This window comes from Vitis riparia, unplaced genomic scaffold (assembly GCF_004353265.1).
Source record: "Vitis riparia cultivar Riparia Gloire de Montpellier isolate 1030 unplaced genomic scaffold, EGFV_Vit.rip_1.0 scaffold613_pilon_pilon, whole genome shotgun sequence".
NCBI classification, from domain to species: Eukaryota; Viridiplantae; Streptophyta; class Magnoliopsida; order Vitales; family Vitaceae; genus Vitis; species Vitis riparia.
In genome coordinates, this window is record NW_023269711.1 from 129,760 (window position 1) to 140,574 (window position 10,815).

The following is a 10,815-nucleotide window of genomic DNA, read 5'->3' on the forward strand; positions in this document are numbered from 1 at the left end:
ATCAGCCTATCATGTAATACATTACACAAAAGTAAAGCTTAAGGAACTTTAGCTTAAGAATGTCCATAGTACAAACACATAAAGTGCGAAACTGGAATTCATTTTTTTTAATTGCTATTTTAAGAATGTCCATAATACAAACACATAAAGTGCGAAATTGGAATTCATTTTTTTTTTAATTTCTATTTCTCATGTATACTAAATTTAAAAAGCATGGTTATCAAGCCAATGATGTAAAATAATAAAAACTTCATAACCAATATAAATTTTCTGAATGAAAAAAATATAATGGTAATTTATGAGTAGTAGAGACCATACCTCTAAGAGTATGTTGTTGATCTTAAAATTTCTGCAAATCATGAGGGGATTATGCTCATAAAGATACTTCATTGGCAGTTTCTAGAGCTACACTCAATCAGTTACCCAGTCTACAAATTGGTTGAAGAGATAAAATAGAACTGTTAATTTTAATAAAATGAAAATTAAACTACAAACCACATTTTCGACACTTGTCCAAGTATGTACCTAGAGAACACACTACAAGAAAAATGAGATACAATGACGCTTTTTACGTGTCAAGAAATGTAAAAGATGACGATTCTCTAAAGCGTCGTCTTCTGGCCTGTCATTGTATGTTTTAGCCAACAATGACGCTTTTAGGAAGCGACATCTTTGATTAATGACATTTAAAAAAGTGTCATCTTTGAATAACATTAACAATGACCCTTGTAAAACCCGTCATCTGTGAACATTTTCTAGAGAAATATTTTTTATAAAATTGATTATCTTGACACTTTATAAGAGTGTCATCGTTAATATATTTTATCAATGACACTTTCAAAAGTGTCATCTTTGATTCATGTTAACAATGACACTTAATAGAAACACCATTTTTGAACATTTCTTATTAAAAATAATATTTGTATTATGTTATTAAAATAATGATTTCCTATATAATTAAATAAATAAAAAAACAAACCCCCTAAAATTAAATTTTGGATTATTAATTTTGGATAAAAAAAAGAGGGATAAAAAGAACAAACAATAAGGAATGACTGAAAATCTATGTAGTTTAGAATTATCAGTGTAGTGAAGAAAAAAGAACAATGGATGAAAATTTATCAAATTCAAACTTATAAATTGCCTTCCTCCCCTTTAAAGTCAAAAGATTGTATGCAACTTTGACCTCTCTCACAATGTGGTTAAAAGTATTCTACCAGTAACAATCTTCTTTTAGAATCCCTCCAGATTTACCCTTCTTTGACCTCTCATTACCTTTCCTTCCTCCATATGAAATCAGGTGTTTTGACATATCAATATCTGATAATTTTCCCCTACATTTTTCATCCTGAACCTAGTTAGATTAAAGGATGACTCAAATCTCAGTGTGAGCAGTTTGCAGGATACGTAGGTACTAGCCATGAATAATAGGGTCTTTTTGTATCTTCTTGAATTCCTATGGTAACCATACTATCAGTTAACAATAATTTGCAGTGCTTACTTGCTTTGACCTCTATAGCAAGAGAAAAAAAATTTGAAATTAAACTATCACATTGTGATGACAAGTTTTCTGTCTGCAAATTTGGCACCTCCAACCTTTCCTTGAATTTCTGGTGGCAGACGAATGACACGTCTATAGTCCCCTACTTCCACCAGCAATTCAGATCCTCCCCTATATTGCAATTTCAATAATGTTGAAGAATAATTAATCATCCTCAAAATGGCATCAACTTTCTATAGCTCGATAGGTGAAAACATGGAAAGATATAGACTTACTTGGTATAACTTGATCTCTGACTTTTCAAAACCTGGCATAGGAAGGCTGACTGATTTCTTAGATGGATCAAACTTAACTGGCTCCATAACATTGCTGTTGCTGCTACTTGCTGGTGCAGAAAGAAGATCTCGTGCGTCTTCACTGGGATTACTTGATATGATTGCATTCCAATCAGGCAGGGAACCCATTGGGACATGTGGGCACAAAGCAAAAGGCAAGGGTGAAAAGTTCTTGACTATTTCCTCTGATTCAACATCAGAATGTGGAGAAGTCGTGCCAAATGCACCAAAAACCTGTGCACCAGCTTGAATTGCACAACCCCAGTATCATAATGCAGAGCTCACTGATGCTGGATTGTTTGGGTCCACCACAAGGTAGCAGCCAAACTCACGTGGTTCTCCAAAAGCAGAAGATCCTCTCTGCAAAGCATATAACCATTGCAAAATCTAATTTGAGCTACATTAACCCCAGTAAAATTATAAAAGAAATGAGAGTCACACCTCAAGAGCACGCTCCAGTATGTCCCATATTTCGGAACTCATTTTCCCATTGAGATTGGATCCCCTGGTGCTTAAACTCATGGCCTCATTGACAAGCCTCAAGAGTGAAGGACCAGCCAACCTTCCAATATTAATTCTCTCAACCATGTTGCGCAGATATTTCAAGTACAATCTATGTAGAGTCATGTGATTGCATAAAAATCACCAAGTGAGAGAAAGAGAAAAAGAGACAGTTCCCCAACCTTGCTCTACTGGTTACACCTATCATGCGTAGGGTTTCCTCAGTGTTAATAGCATCATATATGATTATGTCATATTTATCTTTTCGGAGATTTCTTCGACCCAAATTCCCTAAGAATCCCACCAACCTCTCAAGTGCAAGCAATGTAAACACAGAATCCATCCCAGGAAGCACTCCAAGCTCTTCTCCCACCACCTACTACATAATGAAGATAAATGCATAAGAAATTCCTTCACATATGAAAGTGAAACAGTCAGTCCACTATCCCTTACAGATGACATTCAACTAGATAATTAAGATCAAGAGACCTATGTATCTATTACATACCCACCCATTCAAGAACCCCTTGGGTGATATTAAGTTCTGCATCTGTGTAGTGGTTCAAGAAGCATCTGCATGATCAAAAATAGATCTTCTTGAGCTAACTACTCTAGTTCAAGTCAAGATAGAGCATAAGGCAAAATACAAAGAAGGAAAAAACACACTTTAGTGGTTTCCAACCTAACAGCCGAAAGGTTGTTGTTGCAGATTATGGGAGAAGTTCCAATCTTACAGTTCAGAAGATATTCCGCAGTTGGGTCTTGGGAATGTATTACCAAGCATGTATTAAACCCTGTCATGGCATAATGCTAAACACACACACAGGAGAGAAGATACGTTAGAACACTGATTTAAAACATGAAGGTTGCGCTTGGATCTCACATATTTTAGGAGAGAAAATGAAAATGCTGAAAAATTACTTAACAACATATTCCTTTCTCAAACAGTATCCAGTATTTCCCTTTTCCTTTCTCTTTTTCTCTGGTCTTTTTCAGGATCCAAATGTAGCCCAAACAATTTCAGAGTCACAAAATAAAAATGACAAAGATAACCCATCAAATGGCTGCATTTTCCCCATAATTAAGTAAAGAATTTCCATCAAATAATTACATATCGCCACACCCAGCGCAGAATTTCCCCCAGAAATGCGACTGGATTAAGTTTTGGATCCGAATCTGCTGGTAGACAACACCAGCTCAACTGAAGTGTTTTCAACTCGAAATCACAAAAAAAAAAAAAAAAAAAATCCCATTCAGATATATACAACCGTTACTTCTCTCGTAAAAATCCCAAAAACTCAAAATGCGAGAAAAATGGAAGAAATTGAGAGGAGAATCACCTGAGCCGCGAAGATGGCGGAAGTGGTCTTGCCAGAACCACCTTTGCCCAAAAAAGTGACCAATTTGGTGGAATGATCTTCCTCCAACGATGCTGTCGTGGCCAGAGCTCCATGTCGTCTTCTTCGGATAGATAATGGGTTAGGGCTTCATTGATAGGTTTCTAAATATTTCCAATAAAGTTTTTGAGTAATGGTTGGTCGTCACCAGTTTGTTGCTGGTGGTCACTAGTTGGCTTTTGGTGGTCGCCGATGTGTTCGTCGATGAAATTGTAGGTAGGTAGCTTTCCTATACAAATGGGGGTTTGTCGATTTGAGATGGGTTCGTGAAAATGAGATGTTAGTGGAGGGGAATTATGGCCAGTATATATATAATGGGAGATAATGACCCTTAGAACAAGTGCTAAGGAATCCAGTTATGCATACAGAGGAGACAACGACACTTGTAACAAGCGCCAAGGTTGTTCTTATTTTACAATGACACATTTTCAAGCGCCATCTTATTAAAAGCGTCATTATTTTATATACATAAACGCCAATGTTAATCAAATTTCTTAAAGCGCCGATGTAAATATCCAGGAAGCGTCATTGTTTAGAAAGCGCCATTATTGGTCTAATTCATTGACGTTTTTTAAAAGTGTCAAGAAATTAAACGTCATTATTTAGTATTTTTATAGTAGTGACAAGAGGAAAGAGAACCAAAATTTATTTAAAATGAATTAAGAACAAGCAATTAACTTCATAGATATTATGTTTTCCTATATTGTCCAATCGAACAATTCAAACATCATTTGTAGAGAAAAGATCTTTATCACATGGTAAACAATTTAAAAGTTGTCAACGTGAAACTAGCATAGATAAAAACATTTTCACCTTTTGACAACTAAAATGTCTTTACTATGTAATAACAGAAACTTTTGTCTCACAATGATACTTGAACGGGAACTCTAAGGTTGCATGCAAGCATAGTTGAGTAAAATTAAAACACAATTACTAATTGGAATATTACAACAAAACAACATAACTCTCATTCTATCATGTTTATCTTAAATATATAACATTTAACATGGAGGCCTAAAAGCCTTTTAACAACTTAGAGAGCAACATCTTCTACAAAAAGGTCCACACCAAATTTAATAAAAATAATTTAAATTGACAATTTTAAATACGCATCAAGTAATTATTCACATAGACATAAATAAATAAATAATCAAATAAACACATAGTATTCACATACACATTAAAAAATCCAATGAAAAGTATACATGTTTCTTCAATGGGACTTCAAAGCCATAGGACAAATAGTAAACTATATCTTCTATGTAATTTTAACTAAAAGAAAAATTGCAAATATCCTATAACACATGGTTGAAATTCCAAGACTGATCCACCTACTAAAATTAGTTATATTATTTAATAATAAAAAAATTAAAAATATGCTACATTTATAGAAATATTAAACAATTTTCCACTTTATAAAAGTAGTGCATAATATTTATTATCAAAATAAAGGAGAATATTTTTTTACTTCTATTATAGAAAATAAAGATTACACACAAAAGACTTGTCTTCTCATCAAGTACCATATTTAGATTTGTAAATAATCAAATTGTTTTATACAGAGTACCCAGTTATACTTCCAAATTCATGAACAAGTATATCATGTTTTCAAGAAAGAAAAAAACCTAAAAAAACAAAACAAAAAAACAACAAAATAGAAAAGGCATTGCTTTTTCAAGGAGTACAAGACTCCACTTAAAATAGCAATAATTTTTAATTTCCAAAAATCCAAATAGGTCTTAACACAGGTTCAACCAAATGACATAACCCATGGCCAGTGAAAGAGCCCAATTCAAGCCATATTGCAACTTTTTTCACATGACCACACCAAATTTAAAAGCACTCACCTTGCTCAGAATAACAACATCAAGATCGATTTGTTCTATTGTTAATTCTTTAGCTTCTAAAATAGCTTCTGGAATAACTTGGCAAAAAATTTGACATAATCTATGACTTCACATACAATTTTATCATTCACTTATTACATGCCCAAATTAACAACATTATTTGCAACATGCATGAAAAAAGAGAAAGATGGAAAGGAACAAAGCCCAAAAAGAAACAGTACTATAAAACTTTTAATGTCCTTAAGAAGTGAAATTATATATTTTATTCAATATCCCACACATGGAAAAAAATAAAACTGAAAATGCATTACTAAAATCAATTAATCATGGTATAACCAATTTTCTAACAGCCCAATACATATTTATGATTGTGCATTTTAAGAGAGAGAAAACGCATGGAGTTAGAAAGAGAGAAAAGTGGGTACATTGTCATTTAAAGAAGAGCAACAAAAAAGATTCAAATTCAGATTAAGAGTATGTTACCTAAAAAAATAAATTAAATTAAATACAATGAGCTCGCACCCTTGTTTTTTTCCCTCTGCTTCTTCATTAATTCTCTTCCATCATCGTCATTGACTCTTGTGTGTCATTTTGTTGCCCTACTTTTTTTTTTCTCAATATTTTAGAATTTAAAATAACAAATAATCTACCTATAATGAAAGAAAAATAAAATCATTTTTATTAAACAATATAACACCCTTTAAATCATTTTTATTTCTCAATATTTCTAAAAGTTTGTTTCTTGATCTAAAAGATTATTATGTTTCTTGTACTAAGGATTATTATGAAATTCATATTAATCCAAAGTTAAGAAAAGGAGGATAACAATAATATAATGTTTTTTACTGTGAGTGTGGCAAAAAGTAATGTATGGAAACAAAATCTGACTACAAGATGATTGAAAACTTGAATCAAAAAGCAATAATTTATTAGGTATAGTTCAAGTCCCATCTCTTACAAATTAGAACATTGAATCAAAATATCTAGGAGGAAATAAATACAATCAAAATTATCATGACGCATGAGACAACACTCTAACAAAAAACAGAGAGGTTTTGTATTCAGCGCAGTGCGACACATTAGACCACAAAATAAGCAAGCTTTGAAAGTACTTCTCCATGAAGTTCGTGCTTATGTGGCCTCCAACAGCTCTCCTCTTCCAAGCCATTGGTTAACCACCAAATTTTGCCAAATTCAAAAGCTAAGATGTGAAAGAAATTGCTAACATTCTAAGCATTCGCCCCAACCTTTAGGAATTCAACAATTGGACTTAAAAGTTAAAATTATTCTCTACAGTGTGCTAGCCCACATTTAATCCACAGCAAAATCACAAGAAATGCCTACAATAAATTTGCAAGTACAATTGTTTCTGATTTATTGACTTAAATATACTTACCATTTAAAAATCTAAAAGCAACAAGGTTTCAATGATTTTAGAAAAAGTGAATGTGTTACAAGAAATAACAATCCAAAGTTCAATATATAGTAATTAAATTTTACTACTACTAATAATAAAAATCTTATCTATAAAAAAAAAAAAAATCATAATAATTTTCATATTAGAAGAATTGGAGATAGTTAATAAAAGAAAGAAGAAAAGATATAGATTAAGTTGGATATATAATTAATAAGAATAATCTATATAGTTAACACCTTTAAAGCAATTTATTTGTGCATATACATTAATTGAAATTAATATACTTATAAAAAAGTCAAATTTAATTAATTTGTTGTCTTAAATTAAGTTAAATTAATGAGCATTTCTTATGCTGTAATTTATCTTTGCTATTATTTTGTTATATTTGCTCTATTATTTTATGAATAAAACATATAAAGCATTTTCATAGCTAAGGTTATTAATGTATAAAAAGAGAAAAAAGGAAAAACTTACATAGCAACACGCTTTCTTTTTCAGTTTCACATTAAAAATCTAACTGTTCACAATACCCAAGTTTCATATGTATTCCTCCATCCAAGTTTCATATGATAAAAGAAAAAAGAAAAGAAAATATAAAATTATAAATTATGCATATAGATAAATACATCTGAAAACCATAAACTTAATTGAAGCATATGAATGTTATGTAGTTAATCTAGGAAACTATAGGATAAAAAAAAAAAAATAGTAGTTGGAGAATATTCAGTCCACCATGCAAGGCTGCTCGGCATTCAGGTATTGTTGGAATTGTGCTTCAACTAAAATTTTCAGTTACCTTATATTGTCCATACCACAAATCAATCCAAGTCCAAAATCACCAATGCTAATGCACAAATTTCTCGATTTTCCATGCCTTTCGTGGATGTGAGGAAGTGGTATTGGTCATGTTTTTCATAAAAATAAAAAATACAAAATAAAAAATCACTTGTTACTGTTTGTCTGTGTTTCAAAACCTCATCTTTCTTCATTTCTTTTCACTTGGATTTAACCTTCTTCCACATTATTTAGAGAGGGGAAGTTCCCTAAAATAGTCCTATTGCATGCAAAAATAGACCAAAAATGCATCATTGAGGATAAATAACCTTATTTGAAGTTGAGTTCATGATTGCTAGTGAATTACTGGAGAATTAGACCTAAGAGGTCTCACCCAGAAAGCCTAGTTGAGATTTTATGTCATTGACATTTTGGCCATAGATAACCAACACATCTCCAAAAGATACTCTTTCTAGTGATTATACTCAGTTGGCAATAGAAGTGAATAACAAAATGCCCAACATGTACCGGCTAGACTACTTGGCATTAGCATTGGATATAAACATGGAATATAAACCAAAAAAGAAGAAATAAAAATAAATTAAAAATAATGATATAACACATATAAATACATATATCGGGGCTAGATGCAACCGATCTTCAAACAATGGAGGAGCAGCAAGAAAAAAAAAAAAAAAAGGAACCTAACGACAATCAGGAGTGTTGATAGTCAAGAAAATTGTTGCTCTTAAGAATAGGCTTTTGCTTGCTCCCCAAAAATTATTAGAAGTCATAGCAAGATAAATGTCATCTACTGCTCAACAAAACACTAAAGTTGAATTCTTTTTTCAAAATAATAATAATAATAATAATGGAGCCTCAAATACAACCTAAACAAGGGATTGGGGTTGAATTGGGAAGATTGCAATTCCAAATTATATCTTCCTGATTTTACTTGGATTTCTTAACAATAAATGAAAACATTAACACAAAACCACAAAAGAATAAAGAAATGAAAAGGATAAATTAAAAGAACCAAGCAATAAAGACTTTGATTTCTCGAGTGCGAAATCGTGAAGGCTGTGACACCATCAAAAAAAAAAAAAATTATAGAAGCTCTACCTTCAGAAAAGGGATTTACTTGTGTTGATTATTTGAAGGAGTTCCCAATATCTTGGTGATGGCAAATCAATTAGGGCATCTCACTACTAGAGATCATCTATGAAAAAGGGTTAGGGCCTCTTTGTTCTAGATTTCTCCAGTGATGAAGGTTATTTGTGGTAGTTGTTTTCTGGTGAAAAATCATCACAATACCTAGTAAACATAGAGATTCAACTTGCCAATAATATTTATTGAGGTTATCGACTTGATAGTAGAAGGACCATTCCAATTGGTTGTTGTTGTCCCCGATGAGGCTACAGATGGGTGTCTACTAGTTGCCATTGAGTTCGTCAGTCGTCTTTGTTGTGGCTGCTGTTGGTAGATTGCAAGGCTAGGGTTCTTATCTATGATATTGATGGTTTACGAGATGGGAGAGATTGGGAAAATAGAAGTGTATATATAGGCATAGAGATGATGACATTTATTACAAGTGTTAAGGTTGGAAAATTTTACTCTAGCAGACAATGACACTCTAAAAAAACATCATCTTATTTAAAGCGCCAATGAAACCTTTGAAGAAGCACCAATATTTAGGTAAATTTCGTAAGCGTCAATATATTTATTCAAGAAGCGTCCTTTTTTTTTTATATAGGTAAAAGAAAATTTCATTAAAAGCCAAAGAGGCTAAAAAGCATACACGGAGTATACTAGGGAACAAAAGAACAAAAAACAACAAGGCAACAAGACTATCCCTTACTTGGTAGCTAACCAATCTACAAAATCAATCAAAGAAAAAGTGTGTTCCTCTATATACACCCTAGCCCAATTCACAAAAGTGTACAAAAAAATATATTTAATTTCTTGGTTATTCCTTTCAACATCGTCGAAGGCCCTCCTATTCCTTTATTTCCAAATGGTCCACAACAAGCAGAGGGAGACAGCTCTCCAAGCTTTCTCCTTTTTCTTGCCCACAAAAGAACCATGCCATCCCAAGAGGTTCCTCCTAACAGAGGAGTGCATCACCCATTGCACCCCAAAAAGGGAGAAGATCAGAAGCCATAACATTCTAGCTTTCTTACAAAACAAAAGAAGGTGATCTATGTGTGGACCCGCATTTTTCACGCGCGCCCCCACTCGATTGGTGAGACTCACTTTTTATTTGTGAAAAATTAATTTTTAGAAAAGTTGGAGTCGCCACCTATTTTATTTTTATTTTAAAGGGAAAATAAAACAAGAAAAAAAAAACCCTAAAAAATGACTCCATAGTTTTGGAAAAAGCATGTCTTTGAGAAACCCGAGTCTAGGTCCGGGGATCAGGTTACTTATTGGGAAGGTACCTCTAGGAGGTAACACCCCTCTAAGCCCCAAAGAGGTCTCTACTGACTAAGTTGAGGGAAGTGACGCAATTAATTGATTAATTGAGAGTACCTAGATAGACTAAGGTGATTTCAAAAAATAATATGCCAAATAGGATCAAATTAACATAAAAGACAGTTAGGGTGCATACCTGAACGACTTCTCAAGCGCTATCATGAAACATAAGAGATTAGTTTGGAAATATGACACATGGTATGTATTTTCATCAAAGATGATCAATCAAGCATCAAGGCAATCAATTATGGCATCAAACATGGTCATGTCTCATGAGAACATACACATTTATAGAATTTTAGGGTTGTGGGGTAGAAAGGGCGTACATGATTTGCAAGCGTCCACATCTCTATGGGAAGCAAGGATATCTCAACAATAAATACGAAACAAATTCACGTATATCATCAAGAATAATAAAAAATCAACATATCAAGCAAACAATATTGAAGAGAGTATCATGAATGTCGGGCCCCCACCAAAGCCCTAATTGATTTCGCATGAGTTGGTTCTATGAATTCCATTGTTTGGAATCATAAAATTTATTCATGCTTGTGAAAAATCAAGAAGATCA

At 32.7% G+C, this 10,815-nt stretch overlaps 1 pseudogene; it reads right to left on the reverse strand.

The window, feature by feature from the left end:
* Positions 1–1,351: 1,351 nt before the first annotated feature.
* On the reverse strand, positions 1,352–6,749 carry LOC117910124 (annotated as a pseudogene).
* Positions 6,750–10,815: the final 4,066 nt, after the last annotated feature.